Below are 22030 nucleotides of genomic sequence, written 5' to 3' on the forward strand. Positions count from 1 at the left end.
CAGAAACGTTACTTGGGGACAGAGAAACGTTACTTAGGGACAGAGAAGCATTACTCAGGGACACAGAATTGTTAATGAGGGCCACATAATCGTTACTTAGGGCCAAAGAAACGCTAGTTAGGGCCACAGAATTGTTACTCAGGGACAGACAGAATTGTTACTGAGTGCCAGAGAATTGTTACTTAGGGCCACAGAAACGTTAGTTAGGGCCACAGAATTGTTACTCAGGGACAGACACAGAATTGTTACTGAGGGCCACAGAACTGTTACTTAGGGCCACAGAAACGTTATTAGGGCCACAGAATTGTTACTCAGGGACAGACAGAATTGTTACTGAGTGCCAGAGAATTGTTACTTAGGGCCACAGAAACGTTAGTTAGGGCCACAGAATTCTTACTCAGGGACAGACACAGAATTGTTACTGAGGGCCACAGAACTGTTACTTAGGGCCACAGAAACGTTATTAGGGCCACAAAATTGTTACTCAGGGACAGACAGAATTGTTACTGAGGGCAACAGAACTGTTACTTAGGGCCACAGAAACGTTAGTTAGGGCCACAGAATTGTTACTCAGGGACAGACACAGAATTGTTACTGAGGGCCACAGAATTGTTACTTAGGGCCACAGAATTGTTACTCAGGGACAGACAAAATTGTTACTGAGTGCCAGAGAATTGTTACTTAGGGCCACAGAAACGTTACTCAGGGACACAGAATTGTTACTGAGGGCCACAGAACTGTTACTTAGGGCCACAGAAACGTTAGTTAGGGCCACAGAATTGTTACTCAGGGACAGACACAGAATTGTTACTGAGGGCCACAGAATTGTTACTTAGGGCCACAGAAACGTTACTCAGGGACACAGAATTGTTACTGAGGGCCACAGAACCGTTACTTAGGGCCACAGAATTGTTACTCAGGGACAGACACAGAATTGTTACTGAGGGACACAGAATTGTTACTGAGGGCCACAACCGTTACTTAGGGCCACAGAATTGTTACTCAGGGACACAGAATTGTTACTGAGGGCCACAGAACTGTTACTTAGGGCCACAGAATTGTTACTCAGGGACACAGAATTGTTACTGAGGGCCACAGAACCGTTACTTAGGGCCACAGAATTGTTACTCAGGGACAGACACAGAATTGTTACTGAGGGACACAGAATTGTTACTGAGGGCCACAGAAACGTTAATCAGGGCCACAGAATTGTTACTGAGGGCCACAGAACCGTTACTTAGGGCCACAGAATTGTTACTCAGGGACACAGAATTGTTACTGAGGGCCACAGAACCGTTACTTAGGGCCACAGAATTGTTACTCAGGGACAGACACAGAATTGTTACTGAGGGACACAGAATTGTTACTGAGGGCCACAGAAACGTTAATCAGAGACACAGAATTGTTACTGAGGGCCACAGAACCGTTACTTAGGGCCACATAAAAGTTAATCAGGGACACAGAATTGTTACTGAGGGCCACAGAACCGTTACTTAGGGCCACAGAATTGTTACTCAGGGACAGACACAGAATTGTTACTGAGGGACACAGAATTGTTACTGAGGGCCACAGAACCGTTACTTAGGGCCACAGAAACATTAATCAGGGACACAGAATTGTTACTGAGGGCCACAGAACCGTTACTTAGGGCCACATAAACGTTAATCAGGGACACAGAATTGTTACTGAGGGCCACAGAACCGTTACTTAGGGCCACAGAATTGTTACTCACGGACAGACACAGAATTGTTTCTTGAGGGACACAGAATTGTTACTGAGGGCCACAGAACCGTTACTTAGGGCCACAGAAACGTTAATCAGGGACACAGAATTGTTACTGAGGGCCACAGAACCGTTACTTAGGGCCACGTAAACGTTAATCAGGGACAGACACAGAATTGTTACTGAGGGACACAGAATTGTTACTGAGGGACACAGAATTGTTACTGAGGGCCACAGAACCGTTACTTAGGGCCACAGAATTGTTACTTAGGGACACAGAATTGTTACTGAGGGCCACAGAACCGTTACTTAGGGCCACAGAATTGTTACTTAGGGACACAGAATTGTTACTGAGGGCCACAGAACCGTTACTTAGGGCCACAGATTTGTTACTTAGGGACACAGAATTGTTACTGAGGGCCACAGAACTGTTACTTAGGGCCACAGAATTGTTACTCGGACAGACACAGAATTGTTACTCAGGGATACAGCATTGTTACTGAGGGCCACAGAACCGTTACTTAGGGCCACAGAATTGTTACTCAGGGACACAGAATTGTTACTGAGGGCCACAGAACTGTTACTTAGGGCCACAGAATTGTTACTCAGGGACACAGAATTGTTACTGAGGGCCACAGAACTGTTACTTAGGGCCACAGAAAGGTTACTCAGGGACACAGAATTGTTACTGAGGGCCACAGAACTGTTACTTAGGGCCACAGAATTGTTACTCGGACAGACACAGAATTGTTACTCAGGGACACAGAATTGTTACTGAGGGCCACAGAACCGTTACTTAGGGCCACATAAACGTTAATCAGGGACACAGAATTGTTACTGAGGGCCACAGAACCGTTACTTAGGGCCACATAATTGTTACTCAGGGACAGACACAGAATTGTTACTGAGGGACACAGAATTGTTACTGAGGGCCACAGAACCGTTACTTAGGGCCACAGAATTGTTACTCAGGGACAGACACAGAATTGTTACTCAGGGACACAGAATTGTTACTCAGGGACACAGAATCGTTGAATTAAAGAGTATGTCAGACAACATGCAGAGGAGTGGCAGAGGAGGCAATGTTTTAGGAGCGAGCAGACGTGGCAGCAGAGGAAGGGGTCGAGGCAGCACTATTCGCAGCCAGAGGCCAGTGCTCCCGGTGTCATCCAGCGGTCGTGTCTCCACCGACAACCCTGCCGTCGTCGATTGGTTGGCTTGGTCGTCTTCCTCTTCCCAGGTCACCTCTGACACCTACAGCCAACGGTCGGTGGGTACGTCAGATACAACCGTTAGTTGGCATGGCCCGGGACCAAGCCCACTGAAATCACGTGTCCTCTACCTGCCCCTGTCCTTTGGTGTTCCCTCACCAAGCGAAGTATCGCATGCTGTGGGCTCAGCCCCACTGTACAGTGAGGAAGAGCTAACAGAGGGCGGTCAGGAACGGGGGGAGACATCCGCCTTTTCAGCAGCCAGGCGAAGAAGTAGTGGCGAGGAGAGTGGCTCGGTAGCCGGTCTAGAGACAGGTCTGTCTCCTGACCCACACGCAGCCGAGGGGGCTAGTAGTGAGGCGGAGACCCTACTTGATGATGAGGAGGTTGATCGCACTTGGCAGCCTCGTCGTCATCAGGCAATTTCTTCCGCATCATCAGGAGAAGAGGGTGGCAGCTTGGCAGCGAGCAAAACAGTCGGTGGGTTGCCCAGGAGACAGCAGCAGGGTCGCAGCAGTGTCAGTGGAGCCAAACGGCCACGGAGTAGAGCACCAGCTCCACTGCAGCCTACCACCACGGCCAGTAGTGGTGCCGGTGTGCACGGAGGAAGCAGCAGTCAGCCAGTGAGGAGTATCGGGGGCAAAGTTTCCTACTCGGCGGTGTGGCAATTTTTTGTCAAGCCTCCCGAGGAAGTAAACGTAGCCGTATGTCGACTATGTGGCCAGAAAGTCAAGCGTGGCCAGGGGGCCCATAATGGGACTACAGCGTTGCGGCAGCATATGCAGCGTCGCCATTTGGTGGCCTGGGAAAACCGTGATAAAGATACGGCGGTTCTGCCCGCCCCAGCCCCCGCTCCATCACCCGCTCCGTTACTTGCTCCGTCACCTGACGTCAATCGCCCTCCATCAGCCAGTCAAGGCTCCAACACCTCTGCTGAGGGGAGTTGTCGCTCGTTGGCATCTTCCGCTCGTTCAGATGCTCCTTCTCCTGCTACTCCTCTTCACGGATTCCGTCAGCAGTCTTTCTTGGAATCCGTTTCCAAGAGACAACAGTTTGCGAGCACGCACCCGACGGTGCAAAAGCTGAACGTCCTCCTGTCCAAGTTGCTGGTGCTGCAGTCCCTCCCTTTCCAAGTGGTGGACTCAGCACCTTTCCGAGAAATGATGGCTTGTGCCGCGCCGCGGTGGAGAGTGCCAAGCCGTCATTTCTTCGCCAAAAAGGCAGTGCCAGCCCTGCATTCACATGTAGAAGACATGGTGGGCCAGTCTTTGAGCATGTCGGTCTCTGCCAAAGTGCACGGCAGCGCCGACGTGTGGAGCTGTAACTACGGTCAGGGACAGTACATGTCATTTACGGCCCACTGGGTGAACGTGGTGCCGTCACAGCCGCACCAGCAACTTGGACAGGTCACGCCGCTTTTGCCTCCACGTTTGCACGTCCTTGGTCCGGCAAAGATGTCCGCCTCTACCACCTCTTCTTCCGCCGTGTCCTCAGCCGCCACCCCCGTGCCAAGTCCCATTACCCGACCGGCATATCACATGTGCAGGGCGCAACGGTGTCACGCTGTGCTGCACCTGGTATGCCTTGGCGAACGTAGTCACACAGGGGAGGAACTTCTCAGTGTAATGAACAGAGAAATCGACAGATGGCTGTCTCCGCGCAAACTCAAAATCGGAACCATGTTGACCGACAACGGAAAGAACATGTTGTCTGCTCTGCGTCAAGGAAGGTTGTGCCATGCGCCATGCATGGCTCACGTGTTCAATCTGGTTGTCAAGCAGTTCCTAAAATCCACCATCCCACTGCAAGACATCCTTAAAATGTCACGTAAACTTTGCATGCATTTCAGCCATTCCTACACCGCAAAGCACACCCTCCTTGAGCTGCAGCGGCAGAACGGAATTGCACAGCATCGCCTGATCTGCGACGTTGCAACAAGGTGGAATTCAACCCTACACATGTTAGACCGCCTTTACGAACAGCGAAAGGCCATCACCGATTTCCTGATGTTACAAGCGGATAAAGGTACTCCCCTGTGTAACTTTGATGTCAGCCATTGGCAGCTCATGCGTGACACCTGCCGCTTGCTCAGGCCCTTTGAGGAGGCCACGCTATTCGTGAGTCGGCAGGACTATGGGATGAACGACGTCATTCCTCTGTTGCACGTCCTGGAACAAATGCTGTTAACAATGGCTGGTCAGGGTGCGGTAGACGTGGCGCACAGATCTCAACGCCACATGACCCCTGTGGGGGCAGGACAGGAAGAAGAGGAGGAGGTAGAGGAGGACATTTGTGCTCAGGAATTATTGAGTGAAATGGGTGGTTTTTCCACACAGCGGACAGGAGTGGAGGAGCAGGAGCATCTGGTAGAGGAGGAGGAGGAGGAGACAGAGGACCCAGACGCACCGTGGCAGTATGCTGTGGAGATGGAGGCAGGGAGTCCCTCGCATTCCTTGGCACAAATGGCCCATAGCATGCTCGGTTGCTTGCGTAGCGACAGCCGAATAATAACCATCAGACAGAGGGATGACTTTTGGCTGTCCACCTTGTTGGACCCTCGCTACCGTTCAAAAATGGTGGCCTTTTTCACACCTGCTGAGAGGGAGGCCAAAATAACGTACTATAAAAACCACCTATGTAGTCAGTTGGTCTCTGCCTTTGCGCGCCAACGTCCATCCTCAGACACTGTGGGCCCTGTGCGCTCGCGTTCCGCTGCCATGGCAGCAGGGGAGGGGTGGGGTGGTAGGAGCAGTGGCAGCTCCACCAGCAGCGGCTGCCTCAGTCTGCAGTCGATGATGAGTAGCTTTCTTCACCAGCGCAGTGAGGAAACTACTAACCAGCCGCAGCAGCAGCAGCAGCAGCATCAGGTGGACCTGGAGCAGGACCTCAAACAACAGGCTTGGGCCTACTTGGACAGCACCCTGCCAACCGAGGTAGACAATCCCCTTGACTACTGGGCAACGAAACTTGACCTTTGGCCCCAACTAGCTGAATTTGCCCTTGAAAGGCTGTCATGCCTGGCCAGTGGCGTGGCATCGGAGCGCGTGTTTAGTGCGGCAGGAGGTATTGTAACTCCGCGGAGGACATGACTGTCCACCCAAAGTGTGGAGAGACTCACGTTTGTGAAAATGAATCAGGCGTGGATTAGTCTGGATTTCAAACCACCAGTTCCTGACACAACTGACTAAATCCGCCATGAATCATGCCTCAAACATGTGCCACTTTCAGGTCTCCTCACACACTGCTGGTGTGTTCCATTTTTTGACATAGGGTGCTGGCAGATTACGGGCCTCCTATAGCTGCTGCCAGGCCCCTAATCTGCCATAGGCCTCTATATACCGCCTCCTCATGCTGCTGCCAAGTCCAGAGTCTGTCATGGGTCCCTGTACGGCCTCCCATTGCTGCTGTCTCCATCGCCACACTCTGCCATGTGCCACTTTCAGGTCTCCTCACACTGCTGGTGTGTTGAATTTTTTGACATAGGGTGCTGGCAGATTACGGGCCTCCTATAGCTGCTGCCAGGCCCCTAATCTGCCATAGGCCCCTATATACCGCCTCCTCATGCTGCTGCCAGGTCCAGAGTCTGTCATGGGTCCCTGTACGGCCTCCCATTGCTGCTGTCTCCATCGCCACACTCTGCCATGTGCCACTTTCAGGTCTCCTCACACACTGCTGGTGTGTTGAATTTTTTGACATAGGGTGCTGGCAGATTACGGGTCTCCTATAGCTGCTGCCAGGCCCCTAATCTGCCATGGGCCTCTATATACCGCCTCCTCATGCTGCTGCCAAGTCCAGAGTCTGTCATGGGTCCCTGTACGGCCTCCCATTGCTGCTGTCTCCATCGCCACACTCTGCCATGTGCCACTTTCAGGTCTCCTCACACACTGCTGGTGTGTTGAATTTTTTGACATAGGGTGCTGGCAGATTACGGGCCTCCCATAGCTGCTGCCAGGCCCCTAATCTGCCATGGGCCCCTATATACCGCCTCCTCATGCTGCTGCCAGGTCCAGAGTCTGTCATGGGTCCCTGTACGGCCTCCCATTGCTGCTGTCTCCATCGCCACACTCTGCCATGTGCCACTTTCAGGTCTCCTCACACTGCTGGTGTGTTGAATTTTTTGACATAGGGTGCTGGCACATTACGGGCCTCCCATAGCTGCTGCCAGGCCCCTAATCTGCCATGGGCCCCTATATACCGTCTCCTCATGCTGCTGCCAAGTCCAGAGTCTGTCATGGGTCCCTGTACGGCCTCCCATTGCTGCTGTCTCCATCGCCACACTCTGCCATGTGCCACTTTCAGGTCTCCTCACACTGCTGGTGTGTTGAATTTTTTGACATAGGGTGCTGGAAGATTACGGGCCTCCTATAGCTGCTGCCAGGCCCCTAATCTGCCATAGGCCTCTATATACCGCCTCCTCATGCTGCTGCCAAGTCCAGAGTCTGTCATGGGTCCCTGTACGGCCTCCCATTGCTGCTGTCTCCATCGCCACACTCTGCCATGTGCCACTTTCAGGTCTCCTCACACTGCTGGTGTGTTGAATTTTTTGACATAGGGTGCTGGCAGATTACGGGCCTCCTATAGCTGCTGCCAGGCCCCTAATCTGCCATAGGCCCCTATATACCGCCTCCTCATGCTGCTGCCAGGTCCAGAGTTTCTCATGGGTCCCTGTACGGCCTCCCATTGCTGCTGTCTCCATCGCCACACTCTGCCATGTGCCACTTTCAGGTCTCCTCACACTGCTGGTGTGTTGAATTTTTTGACATAGGGTGCTGGCAGATTACGGGCCTCCCATAGCCGCTGCCAGGCCCCTAATCTGCCATGGGCCCCTATATACCGCCTCCTCATGCTGCTGCCAAGTTCAGAGTCTGTCATGGGTCCCTGTACGGCCTCCCATTGCTGCTGTCTCCATCGCCACACTCTGCCATGTGCCACTTTCAGGTCTCCTCACACTGCTGGTGTGTTGAATTTTTTGACATAGGGTGCTGGCAGATTACGGGCCTCCTATAGCTGCTGCCAGGCCCCTAATCTGCCATAGGCCCCTATATACCGCCTCCTCATGCTGCTGCCAGGTCCAGAGTCTCTCATGGGTCCCTGTACGGCCTCCCATTGCTGCTGTCTCCATCGCCACACTCTGCCATGTGCCACTTTCAGGTCTCCTCACACTGCTGGTGTGTTGAATTTTTTGACATAGGGTGCTGGCAGATTACGGGCCTCCTATAGCTGCTGCCAGGCCCCTAATCTGCCATAGGCCCCTATATACCGCCTCCTCATGCTGCTGCCAGGTCCAGAGTCTCTCATGGGTCCCTGTACGGCCTCCCATTGCTGCTGTCTCCATCGCCACACTCTGCCATGTGCCACTTTCAGGTCTCCTCACACTGCTGGTGTGTTGAATTTTTTGACATAGGGTGCTGGCAGATTACGGGCCTCCTATAGCTGCTGCCAGGCCCCTAATCTGCCATAGGCCCCTATATACCGCCTCCTCATGCTGCTGCCAGGTCCAGAGTTTCTCATGGGTCCCTGTACGGCCTCCCATTGCTGCTGTCTCCATCGCCACACTCTGCCATGTGCCACTTTCAGGTCTCCTCACACACTGCTGGTGTGTTGAATTTTTTGACATAGGGTGCTGGCAGATTACGGGCCTCCCATAGCTGCTGCCAGGCCCCTAATCTGCCATGGGCCCCTATATACCGCCTCCTCATGCTGCTGCCAAGTCCAGAGTCTGTCATGGGTCCCTGTACGGCCTCCCATTGCTGCTGTCTCCATCGCCACACTCTGCCATGTGCCACTTTCAGGTCTCCTCACACTGCTGGTGTGTTGAATTTTTTGACATAGGGTGCTGGCAGATTACGGGCCTCCTATAGCTGCTGCCAGGCCCCTAATCTGCCATGGGCCCCTATATACCGCCTCCTCATGCTGCTGCCAAGTCCAGAGTCTGTCATGGGTCCCTGTACGGCCTCCCATTGCTGCTGTCTCCATCGCCACACTCTGCCATGTGCCACTTTCAGGTCTCCTCACACTGCTGGTGTGTAGAATTTTTTGACATAGGGTGCTGGCAGATTACGGGCCTCCCATAGCTGCTGCCAGGCCCCTAATCTGCCATGGGCCCCTATATCGACTCCTCATGCTGTGACGTTGCAATAAGGTGGAATTCAACCCTACATATGTTAGACCGCCTTTACGAACAGCAAAAGGCCATCACAGATTTCCTGATGTTAAAAGCGGATAAAGGTACTCCCTGTGTAACTTAGATGTCAGCCATTGGCAGCTCATGCGTGACACCTGCGCTTGCTCAGGCCCTTTGAGGAGGCCACGCTATTCGTGAGTCGGCAGGACTATGGGATGAACGACGTCATTCCTCTGTTGCACGTCCTGGAACAAATGCTGTTAACAATGGCTGGTCAGGGTGCGGTAGACGTGGCGCACAGATCTCAACGCCACATGACCCCTGTGGGGGCAGGACAGGAAGAAGAGGAGGAGGTAGAGGAGGACATTGGTGCTCAGGAATTATTGAGTGAAATGGGTGGTTTTTCCACTCAGCGGACAGGAGTGGAGGAGCAGGAGCATCTGGTAGAGGAGGAGGAAGAGGAGACAGAGGACCCAGATGCACCGTGGCAGTATGCTGTGGAGATGGAGGCGGGGAGTCCCTCGCATTCCTTGGCACAAATGGCCCATAGCATGCTCGCTTGCTTGCGTAGCGACAGCCGAATAATAACCATCAGACAGAGGGATGACTTTTGGCTGTCCACCTTGTTGGACCCTCGCTACCGTTCAAAAATGGTGGCCTTTTTCACACCTGCTGAGAGGGAGGCCAAAATAACGTACTATAAAAACCACCTATGTAGTCAGCTGGTCTCTGCCTGTCTGCGCCAACGTCCATCCTCAGACACTGTGGGCCCTGTGCGCTCGCGTTCCGCTGCCATGGCAGCAGGGGAGGGGTGGGGTGGTAGGAGCAGTGGCAGCTCCACCAGCAGCGGCTGCCTCAGTCTGCAGTCGATGATGAGTAGCTTTCTTCACCAGCGCAGTGAGGAAACTACTAACCAGCCGCAGCAGCAGCAGCAGCAGCAGCAGCAGCATCAGGTGGACCTGGAGCAGGACCTCAAACAACAGGCTTAGGCCTACTTGGACAGCACCCTGCCAACCGAGGTAGACAATCCCCTTGACTACTGGGCAACGAAACTTGACCTTTGGCCCCAACTAGCTGAATTTGCCCTTGAAAGGCTGTCATGCCCGGCCAGTAGCGTGGCATCGGAGCGCGTGTTTAGTGCGGCAGGAGGTATTGCAACTCCGCGGAGGACACGACTGTCCACCCAAAGTGTGGAGAGACTCACGTTTGTGAAAATGAATCAGGCGTGGATTAGTCTGGATTTCAAACCACCAGTTCCTGACACAACTGACTAAATCCGCCATGAATCATGCCCCAAACATGTGCCACTTTCAGGTCTCCTCACACTGCTGGTGTGTTCCATTTTTTGTCATACAGTTGTGACCAAAATTATTCAACCCCCACTGAAATTGAGTGTTTTGGCCAGTTTGACATTGCTTTTGATCATTCAGTCATCTTGCTTACATTTACATTAAAGAGGCACTTGTAGGTCAGACAAATATAACATAACAGTTATAATGAAATAACCACAAATGTCTTTTCTGTGCTCACAGCATTATCAGTTTTATTCAACCCCCAAGTGACATTCAATCTTAGTACTTAGTACAGCATCCTTTTACAGTTATAACAGCTTTTAAACGTGAAGCATAGCTTGACACAAGTGTCTTGCAGCGATCTACGGGTATCTTCGCCCATTCTTCATGGGCAAAGGCCTCCAGTTCAGTCACATTCTTAGGCTTGCGCACTGCAACTGCTTTCTTTAAGTCCCACCAGAGGTTCTCAATCGGATTTAAGTCTGGTGACTGCGATGGCCACTCCAAAATGTTCCAGCCTTTCCTCTGCAACCATGCTCTAGTGGACTTGGAGGTATGCTTGGGATCATTGTCCTGTTGAAAGGTCCAACGTCTCCCAAGCCTCAGGTGTGTGACGGACTGCATCACGTTTCCATCCAATATCTCCTGGTACTGAAGAGAATTCATGGTACCTTGCACACGCTGAAGCTTCCCTGTACCTGCAGAAGCAAAACAGCCCCAAAGCATGATTGACCCTCCACCATGCTTCACAGTAGGCAAGGTGTTCTTTTCATCATAGGCCTTGTTCTTCCTCCTCCAAACATAGCGTTGATCCATGGGCCCAAACAGTTCTAATTTTGTTTCATCAGTCCACAGAACACTATCCCACAACTTTTGTGGTTTGTCCACATGGCTTTTGGCATACTGCAGTCGACTCTTCTTATTCTTTGGAGACAGCAAGGGGGTACGCCTGGGAGTTCTGGCACGGAGGCCTTCATTACGCAGTGTGCGTCTTATTGTCTGGGCTGAAACTTCTGTACCCACATCTGACAAATCTTTTCTCAGTTCCTCAGCAGTCACACGGGGACTTCTCTCCACTCTACGCTTCAGGTAGCGCACAGCAGTCGAAGTCAGCATCTTCTTTCTGCCACGACCAGGTAGCGTTTCAACAGTGCCCTTTGCCTTGAATTTGCGAATGATGCTTCCTAAGGTGTCTCTTGGTATGTTTAACATCTTTGCAATCTTCTTATAGCCATTGCCCTTCCTGTGAAGAGAAATCACCTCTTCTCTTGTCTTCCTGGACCATTCTCTTGCCTTCACCATGTTTGTAACCACACCAGTAAATGTCTAGAAGGAGCTGAGTATCACAGTCATTTTAAAGCTGCCTAATTGGTGCTTATTATGCTTGATTGCTGCTCGGTGACATCCACAGGTGTTTTCAATACCTGATGGAAAGCACCTGTATGAACCTCTGTTCTTCAGAGTGGTAGTCTTTAAGGGGTTGAATAATTGTGGCAATGAAGAAACCACATAAGAACCATTTACTACTGTATTACATAAACAATTGATGTCATTTTAGTTGCATTTGGGTAGTTACAACGTCCTTGTAGGATTTGATTCTGAATACAATTCCAAATGTACACTATAGTCCCTAAACCCCTTTACAGCATTGGGGGTTGAATAATTTTGGTCACAACTGTAGGGTGCTGGCAGATTACGGGCCTCCCATAGCTGCTGCCAGGCCCCTAATCTGCCATGGGCCCCTATACCGCCTCCTCATGCTGCTGCCAAGTCCAGAGTCTGTCATGGGTCCCTGTACGGCCTCCCATTGCTGCTGTCTCCATCGCCACACTCTGCCATGTGCCACTTTCAGGTCTCCTCACACTGCTGGTGTGTTCCATTTTTTGTCATAGGGTGCAGGCAGATTACGGGCCTCCTATAGCTGCTGCCAGGCCCCTAATCTGCCATGGGCCCCCGTACCGACTCCTCATGCTGCTGCCAGGCCCGTAATCTGTCATGGGCCCCTGTTGTCGCTTGTTGGCATATTCCGCTCGTTCAGATGCTCCTTCTCCTGCTACTCCTCTTCACGGATTCCGTCAGCAGTCTTTCTTGGAATCCGTTTCCAAGAGACAACAGTTTGCGAGCACGCACCCGACGGTGCAGAAGCTGAACGTCCTCCTGTCCAAGTTGCTGCTGCCAGGCTCGTAATCTGTCATGCGCCCCTTTACCGCCTCCTCATGCTGCTGCCAGGTCCAGAGTGTGTCATGGGCCCCCGTACCGACTCCTCATGCTGCTGCCAGGCCCGTAATCTGTCATGGGCCCCTGTACCGCCTCCCCATGCTGCTGCCAGGTCCAGAGTGTGTCATGGGTCCCTGTACGGCCTCCCATTGCTGCTGCCAGGCCCGTAATCTACCATGGGCCCCCGTACCGACTCCTCATGCTGCTGCCAGGCCCGTAATCTGTCATGGGCCCCTGTACCGCCTCCTCATGCTGCTGCCAGGTCCAGAGTGTGTCATGGGTCCCTGTACGGCCTCCCATTGCTGCTGTCTCTATCGCCACACTCTGCCATGTGCCACTTTCAGGTCTCCTCACACTGCTGGTGGTTTCCATTTTTGTCATAGGGTGCTGTATGGCCTCCCATTGCTGCTGCCTCCACCGCCACACTGTGGCTCCACACTCTGGTTTTGGCCCCGTGACTGCCCAAATGAGTGAAGTGTGCGGTGATTCTAAGATCGACGGCACTCATCTGCATGTCATACTGACTGACAGTATTATTTCTCTTCCCCAGCAGACTCCAAGGGCATTTAAATTAAAGGTACAGTGTTCTGCACTAATATTAAGTCTCTCTGAAGCCTAGAAACACCCTTTTTTAAGTTAAATTCACAGCGAATATATTCGACTCGAATCGAAATTTTTCCACGAATTCGCCGAATCAGTCGAATCGAATTTTTGAATACTTTGCTCATCTCTACTGAACACCCCCTGGGGAAGGCTGTCCTTGTCCACATGGGATGTACAGGTGTGCCATGTATCCACTTGCAGGCAGTCCCATTCACAGCAAAATCACACCGCGTTTGCCAAGATTGCAGTGTGATTTGGAATTGTGGGCAGTCTCCGTAGCAATTCAAAATCGCAAAGTGTGAATGCGATCTTTTAGTTAAAAACAAATGCCTAGCTCATGCCCTTTGTGCAATATAACTTTGTATACACTTTACGGCCCCTTTCAGATGGGATGGGCCCATCAGTGCTCACCGTAGGATCTCTATTCTGAGCAGGCGGATGACAGGTCTGTGTCCACTCCGCTGCTACAGAGAGGACACAGCTTGCTGACTTTTATGGGGAGGTCGGATGGGAATGGACCGCTTGTCTATTTCCACCCAATTGTCATCTGATCCACCAGATGGATGGGGAACGGATCCCCATCCATCTGTTTTTGGCGTACAGGATCGGATCAGATTGGATGCTGGCGGGTGTCAGGAGACACTTGTCTGCTGACACCCACCGGTCCATAGAGGCCTATGGATGGTCCAATCAGGACCACCTGAAAAACTGACAGGCAGACCCGATTGGACCGTCAGTGTGAAAGGGGCCAGCTGCTACAGGTTTTAATTATATGGTACTGTAATTGCTGTTATATGCTCTTGTGTATCTTAGGCTGCTTTCACACTGATCTATTCTTCTTTTGCAATGTTTTTGCATAAAAAAAAAATGGAAGAAAAATGTGTGCCGATGTATTCCTATGGAACTCTTTAAACTGATCCGGTGCAGGTCCGGTGCTTTTTTTAAAATCCTGCTTGCTGCTCTTTTGGTGCAGTAAAAAAAACATACCTCCCCATTGAGATCAATAGAAAATACAGCAAAAACGCATCTAAATTGCACCACACTGCATTTTTGGTGCGCTTTTTGTGTCCTGTAAAAAATGAACCACAAATGTGGTAAAAATGTGGTAAAACGCATATGTGTTTTTGCTATGGATCAGTGTGAAAGTAGCCTTAGGCTGCTTTCATGCTTATTCGTTTTCTTCCACTTTTTCATTTAAAAAAAAAGTTTAAGAAAAATATGACCATGTATTCCTTTGGAACTCTTCACACTGATCTGTTGTGGGTCCGATGCATTTTTTAAAATCCTGCTTGCTGCATTTTTGGTGCGGAAAAAACCCCCCCACCAAAAATGCACCTCCCCATTGAAATCAATGGAAAACACATCAAAAATGCATCCGTATTCTGTTTTTGGTGTGGTTTTTGAATCACATGTCCTGTAAAAAAACGCACCACAATCACAGTAAAAACACAGATACGTTTTTGTCCCAGATCCGTGTGAAAGCAGCCTTACAATTAGCTATTATTGCTAATCACCTGTCTAGCCTGGATCATCCTCTGTTATATAATTGACTGAAAAACCCAACAACAAGACTCCAATCTCTTCACAATAACCCCATCAGAACATCAGAAAGAACACTCTAACACACGCCAGATGTGCTTTGAATACTGTTTATATAATATGTCATCTTCATGTCATTGAAATGCATATTTTGCATTATAAAAGTAGCATTTCCATAAATAATAAATGGGAACTCTGGACAAAGAAAAAAATCAGCAGTAAATTTATGCAGACGCTGCTCCAACTGTCTGTCACACAAACAGAAACAGCTGCTACCTATAACCCACTCCAGCATCACATCAAACTTTTTTTATTGTGTGAAAACGGGTACATACAGGTGGCCAGATCTTGTTTCATGCTGATTTCAAGTTTGATTCTCCAGTTTAAAAGCAACTCGTGGACCCTGATGTAAGGGGCGGACTCTAATGGGGACTGTCATTTAAGGGGGACTTTGATGGGGACTCTAATGTACGATTTGGCCCTAGTACTGAATGGTTTGGTGACCCTTGTCTAGGTAAAAGCAATTTTACTTACCCGATCCACCACTCCTCTGGCAGACCGCACTCTCACATGTTTGGGCGAGGGGCTGACCCTCGACATACTCGCATTCATTGCAGGGCGATAGACCCTGCAGGGGTCTCAATTATGTCAGACCGTTAGACCACCAAAACATAGTGGAGAGGATGCTGCAGGGACTGGTCTAGCAGCATGGAGGAGCCTGCAGAAACGGAAGATCAGGTAAGTAAATCTGCTTTTCCATGCCTATGGGCTCGTTCACACTTGACTTTGTTTTTAACTCTTTCCAAACGCACCTATAGCATTTGACAGGCGTTAGACAGGCATTTGGGAAGCATTTTTAACGGTCCTCAGACGCTCCCCACAACGCTCTATGCGCGGGTTTGAGGCGTTTGGTAGGCAATTGCCAAGCGTTAAAACCGCACCACAAACGCCTATAATGAGGTTAAATGGCATTAACGCTCTGCAACCGCCTCGCAACTGCACCGCAAACGCCTGCCAGGTGTTTGTGGAGCGGCACTATAGACTTGAATGGGAGGCTTCAACTCCTCCTGACTCGACACGAGGCGTCAGTTTTGCCATGGCAATGCGACGCTAACGCTTCCGTGTGAACAGCACTGTGTGCTGCCATGTGCAGAATTTTCAGAGGCGTTTGAGAAGCGTTAAAAATGCTTCCCAAACGCCTGTCGGATGCCTGCTGACAAAGCTAGTGTGAACGTAGCCTTGGACCCAAACAAACAGTTATCTTTCAGTGCAGGTGTAGCTTCACTGAAAGGGAGACTTTTCATGTTTCCAGCATTTTCCCTATTCAGATTAAGGCCTCATGTATGTCAGTTTAGGAGCTTTTGGCATTTTTTTGCCAAAGCCCCTGAACTCAACTCAATTAAAGCCTGTGTCTATGTACACATTGGGGTCAATTCACTATGAGATAAATACCATATGAATTCTTGAGTTAAAATAACTCATGCAGTATTTATTTCAAAAGCAGTCAGTTCACTAAAAAACATGCGTTATTTACCGAATGCATTAATATTTATGTTTTGCAATATTTAGCACTTAAATTTTGCATTATTTTTGGTGGTGTTCTTTCACTTTTTTTTCTTTTTGCAGGCTAACACTGCACCAGAATGTACACAACAATTATGTGAAACTAGGAAAACATTGTAGTGTGCTTTCATTCACAAAATGATCTCTCTGGTGAAATGATTATTTATTTTCATACCTGAGCTCAGAAGAGAACATTTTCACACTGATACATTGTATACTTTTCATTTTCTGGCCAGTGCAGAGTTCCTCCAATTGTTGTTTTGTACATTTCTAAAATACTGCCAGCGAACACCTGGTGATAAATAACGAATGTGTGTGTTTTAACCACTTGCCCTCCAGAGGATTTACCCCCCTTCCTGACCAGGCCATTTTTTGCGATACTGCGCTGCGTTACTTTAACTGACAATTGCGCGGTCATGCAACGCTGCACCCAACTGAAATTTATGTCCTTTTTTTCCCCACAAATAGAACTCGTGGTATTTGATTACCTGTGCGGTTTTTATTTTTTTGCGCTATCAACAAAAAAAGACCGACAATTTTGACAAAAAAAACTATATTTTTGACTTTTTGCTATTAAACATGTCTAGTAAAAAATTTTAAAAATCAAATTTCATCATAAATTCAGTCCAAAAGGTATTCTGCTCAATGTCTTTGCTAAAAAAAAAATCCCAATACATGCAAATTAATCGGTTTATGTGAAAGTTATAGCATTTACAAATGGCGGGGTATATATATATATATATATATATATATACTGGAATTTTTTCATTTTTAAGTTTTACTGGTAATGGCAGCGATCAGCGACTTATAGTGGGACTGTGGTGGGCATTCTGACACTGGGGGGAACTGACTTGGTGTTACTGACATCCCCAGTGACACCAATACAATGATCAGTGCTAACAAAAAAGCACTGACACTGTACTAATGGCACTGGGCAGGAAGGGGTTAACATCTGCTGCGATCAAAGGGTTATCTGTGTGCTGTTTTACTATGTGGGCTGTGTGTGCTTTACACTGTAGAGCCATACAATGCAGTCTGCAGGAGCTGACAGGGGAGAGATCTGTATTACTTACATACAGGTCTCTCCCCCGTCGGTAATACTCGGAGATCGCCGGGTGCTGGCGGGGAATCACCGGCTGGGATGGATGGTGGATGGAAAGCATCTGTGAACAGCAATTTTCAAGTCTTGCCACAGATTCTCAATTGGATTTCGGTCTGGACTGTGACTGGGCCATTCTAAGACATGAATATGCTTTGATCTAAACCTTTCCGTTGTAGCTCTGGCTGTATGCTTTGGTCGTTGTCCTGCTGGAAGGAGAACCTCCATCCCAGTCTCAAGTCTTTTGCAGACTATAACAGGTTTTCTTCTAAGATTGCCCTGTATTTGGCTCCATCCATCTTCCCATCAACTCTGACCAGCTTCCCTGTCCCTGCTGAAGAAAAGCATCCCTACAACATAATGCTGCCACCACCATGTTTCACGGTGGGGATGGTGTGTTCAGGGTGATGTGCAGTGTTAGCTACAGCTGTGCCAAACTTTATCCCTGACCTGTTTGGTTTATTCCTTGGCCTTCATGATGCTGTTTGTTCACTAATATTCACTAACAAAACTGTGAGGGCTTCACAGAACAGCTGTATTTATATTGAGATAAAATACACACTAATTAGGTGACTTCTGAAGGCAATTGGTTTCACTAGATTTTAGTTAGGGGTATCAGAGTAAAGGGGGCTGAATACAAATACACACAACATATTTCAGATATTTATTTGTAAAAACAAATTTGGAAAACCATTTATCATTTTCCTTCCACTTCACAATTATGTGCCACTTTGTATTGGTCCATCACATAAAATCCCAATAAAATACATTTACATTTTTGGTTGTAACATGACAAAATGTGGAAAATTTCAAGGGGTATGAATACTTTTTCAAGGCACTGTACTTTTTTTTTTTTTTTACATCTCTTTAGTTACTTCCTAGTTGCAATGCCCAATTTTGACAGGTACCCGCTCCCACTTTCGCTGCGTTTGTCTAGGCGATCGGAAGTAGAAGTTGTCCCCCCCCCCCCCATCCTACCTGTAGTCTTCTGGGACACGTGACAGGTCCCAGAAGACTACAGGATCATTCACAAGGCGCAATGCTACTCGCACATGGACAGTGGACACTCAGCTGTGAAGCCACAAGCTGTCATAGTTGGGTGCCCACAATTAAAATGCCTGGGGAGAGAGGACTACTGGTGAAACCGGTTGCGGTGAGGACACCACTGGATTGAGGGACAGGTGAATGGCTTTTTTTTTAAATTTAGCAGGTACAGTTTTTGTAGCTGCTGACTTTTATTTTTTTACATTTTGACTGGAGCTCCACTTTAACCAGTTGTAGTTATATATACATGATCCGTGCTCTTGGACAGGAGGCACGTGTGCGTGCCCACCACCCCGGCGTTGCTGTGATTCAGTACAGCACCGATCACTTTAGATTCAGTGCAGTAATGTTTGGCCTGGACCTGCTGATCAGCGGTACCGAGGTCTTCCTGTGACTGTGTTTACATTACACAGGCACAGGAAATGATACAATCTTCTCTCCCTGGAGCACATTCTGTTCCAGAGAGAGAAGAAAGCAGATCCATGTGAGTGTACAGAATTTTTTGCTGATCACTGTATTAGTGTCACAGGTGACTTCAGATAGCGTTAGCGTCAGCATCCCTCCCAGATAGCATTGGATTGCCTGCCCCTACATCATTTATCACATTTAACCTTTTGTTTGCCAGGAACACGCTCACATATACAATAGACCTCCATTGCTAGTATACTGTCTGAAATGATCAATATCTTTGATCAGATCATAACTATACCAACGTTCACAATAGTATAGTGTCCCCAAGAATGCAGCATTAACGGGATCATCCTCTGACATCTGTCAGAACCTGCATTTAGCCCCTATACTTAACACCCCCCTCCCCCAGCAAGTGCAGTGTCAGTAGGTCACTGCCACTTGATAGATTGCACACAAAACTGCAGGGTTAGCAAGATCAGGCTTGATCTCTGCTAGCACTAGCAGGTACATTTTTTGTAGCTGTTCAAGCAGTCCTGGATAGCCAGCTGCTCTTTTTCCTGTAAGTTGTACTAGGTACCTATAAATTTAGTGGACAAAATGTCCAACGAAAGGTGCACTAGTGAAGAGGCTTACAGGATTCTGAGTATGTCAGATGTGAGCAAAGGGGAAGCCTGACTGATGGAATCAGGCCCAGAATACAAACCTGTAGAGAGCAGCGGCACCCTGACAGGTAGCTCAGAAGATAAAGTAGAGGTCCCTGCTGTTCCCAGGTTGCTGAGGTGTTACAATTGCATGATGATTCTCATATGCAGAGAAGTTCCAGTACTAGTGCTGCTCTACCTTTTGGTGAACTGGCGAACACCAGCGGCCTAGTACATCCTGGCCTTTTATACAGTGAGGAACAGAAGTATTTGAACACCCTGCGATTTTGCAAGTTCTCCCACTTAGAAATCACGGAGGGGTCTGAAATTCACATTGTAGGTGCATTCCCACTCTGAGAGACAGAATTTAAAAAAAAATCAGGAAATTACATTGTATGATTTTTAAAGAATTTATTTGTCTTGCACTGCTGAACATAAGTATTCGAACACCTAAGAAACAATTATTCTGGCTCTCAAAGACCTGTTACTGTGCCTTTAAAAAGTCCACCTCTACTCCATTCATTAATCTAACTTAATAGCACCTGTCTGAGCTCTTTAAAGACACCTGTCCACTCCACAGTCACCAAGAGTTCAAGCAAAGGCCTGTAGAGCCCATAGATGTGCTTGCAAATCCTGATTGGTAGCCCACAAATTCTGCAGCACCCATACTTCCCCCATTCACTGCCCAGACCAAAATTCAGGTGGAAACAACAAATGTAACTACTCTTGATTTTCTGGACCTGTTTTTCACAGATGATTTAAGTGTAATTTGATATTAGACCAAAACAATTTATATGCACAACAGTTTATCACCGCCAACCCAAATTCAAAATCACCCTAACCAGAAATTTGCAGATGTGTATATGCCCCAGCAAAACATCTGCATTGATGAGTCCCTTATTAATTTTTCTGGCCGCCTTGCATTAAAACAATTTCTCTCCGGCAAGCGTGCCAGATATGGGGTCAGATGTATAAGACCTGTGAGAGGGAAACAGGCTATACATGTAGTTTTTGGATTTATGAGGGAAAATATAGTCACTTGGAGCCCCCCAGATGCCCAGACTACATGGGGAGCAGTGGCAAGATAGTTTCATATGTGTGTATATATATATATATATATATATATATATATATATAGGGTACCAGTTATATGTGGACAATTTTTATACAAGTGTGCCACTATTTAGACGTTTGTACAATCTTGGAATTGGCGCATGTGGCACCATGAAAAATGATGAATTTCTCGCAGTGAAGTGGAAGGACAAACGGAATGGTTTCATCCTGTCTTCCATTCAAGCAGACACTACCATCCAAATTTCCATGGTAGCTGGTGTTGTTTAGAAGCCCCTCTGTGTCCATGACTATAACCTTAACATAGGAAGAATGGACTTCAAGGACCAGATGATGAAGCCGTACTTAGTTTCCCATAAAGCCAGACGCTAGTACAAAAAAGTGTCTGCATATTTATTTAAATTGGCTTTGTACGATGCTTTTGTGCTTTACAAAGCAACTGAACGAAGTGGATCCTTCCTAAAATTTCAGGAAGAGATCATCACAGCCCTTTTGTATCCAGAAGGTGCTGTGGTCCAAACCCCCAACCCGGTTGCATGAGAGGCATTTTCCTGATGCCATTCCTGATACACCAACCTAAAAGTTACCCCTCAAATCTGTAGCAGAGATGGAATTAAGCGTGACATCCGCTTTTCTTGTCTCTCCTGTCCTGACCAACCTGGTTTCTGCCTCAAGGACTGCTTCCGTCGCTAGTGGAGTATTAGTATAAGGTATCGCACGGCACAGTCTGGGGCACATATTTACACAGGGTCTCGAAAGATGTTAGGTAGTCAGGAAACTTTTGAGAGACCCTAAAATCTGGATTGTTTAAGTTCTTTTTTTTTAAGTTAAAAAAAATAATAAAGTAAAAAACACATAAAAAGTTAAAAAATATAAAAAACAAAAATAGTTGTTATTTTATTGCATTATTGTTCTAATGTTACTGTTTTATTGTTAACTATTGTTGTTTTATTTGCAGGAATGCCATTCAGCTGCAGCACCAATCTGTTTACAGGGTTTGCTCTCAGAATATAGGTCAGTGTGTGCAGCACTGCTGGATGAGACTTTTCATCCGCAGGTTAAAAAGAACATATATGCCCAAGCATAGGGGCCTGAGGTGGTCAGTGGGTGGATCGCTCATTTGCTTCGGCATATATATTGTATAATATTTTTTGGCACAGATTTTAATAAAAAAGTTGTTTTATTGAGTTACTCTTTTGTGTTACTGTTTTATTGTTAACCGTTAATGTGTTCTTTGCAGGAATGCCATTCAGCTGCAGCACCAATCTGTTTATTGTGACAGCAAAAGGTTGTGCTCTCAGAGTATACGTTAGTGCGTGCAGCGCTGCTGCATGAGATTTCTCATTCGCAGTTAAAAAAAAAAACAGAACATATATGTCCAAGCATGGGGCCTGGGGTGGAATGTTCTTACGCTTCGGCATATATTTAAAAAATTTGTCTTCAGCATAGATTCCTTCATCCACATCGATCGATGTGAATAGAAGAAGCTGTTC

The 22030-nt window shown here is 48.1% G+C and overlaps 1 protein-coding gene across 5 annotated transcripts in view; it reads left to right on the forward strand.

Moving 5' to 3' along the window:
* Window positions 1-22030, forward strand: part of ZSWIM7 (zinc finger SWIM-type containing 7) — a 199765-nt gene that overhangs the window by 2103 nt on the left and 175632 nt on the right. For 3 of the 5 annotated variants that reach the window (XM_089685732.1, XM_089685728.1, XM_089685729.1), the window contains exon 2: window positions 21496-21551. The exons of the other annotated variants lie outside the window; for them this stretch is intronic. The gene's annotated coding sequence lies outside the window, so the exon portion shown is untranslated. The remainder of the gene's footprint in view (window positions 1-21495; window positions 21552-22030) is intronic. 5 annotated transcript variants of the gene reach the window in all.

This window comes from Staurois parvus, unplaced genomic scaffold (genome assembly GCF_062004578.1).
Source record: "Staurois parvus isolate SC_StPar_1 unplaced genomic scaffold, SC_StPar_1.0 ptg000382l, whole genome shotgun sequence".
Taxonomy (NCBI): domain Eukaryota; kingdom Metazoa; phylum Chordata; class Amphibia; order Anura; family Ranidae; genus Staurois; species Staurois parvus.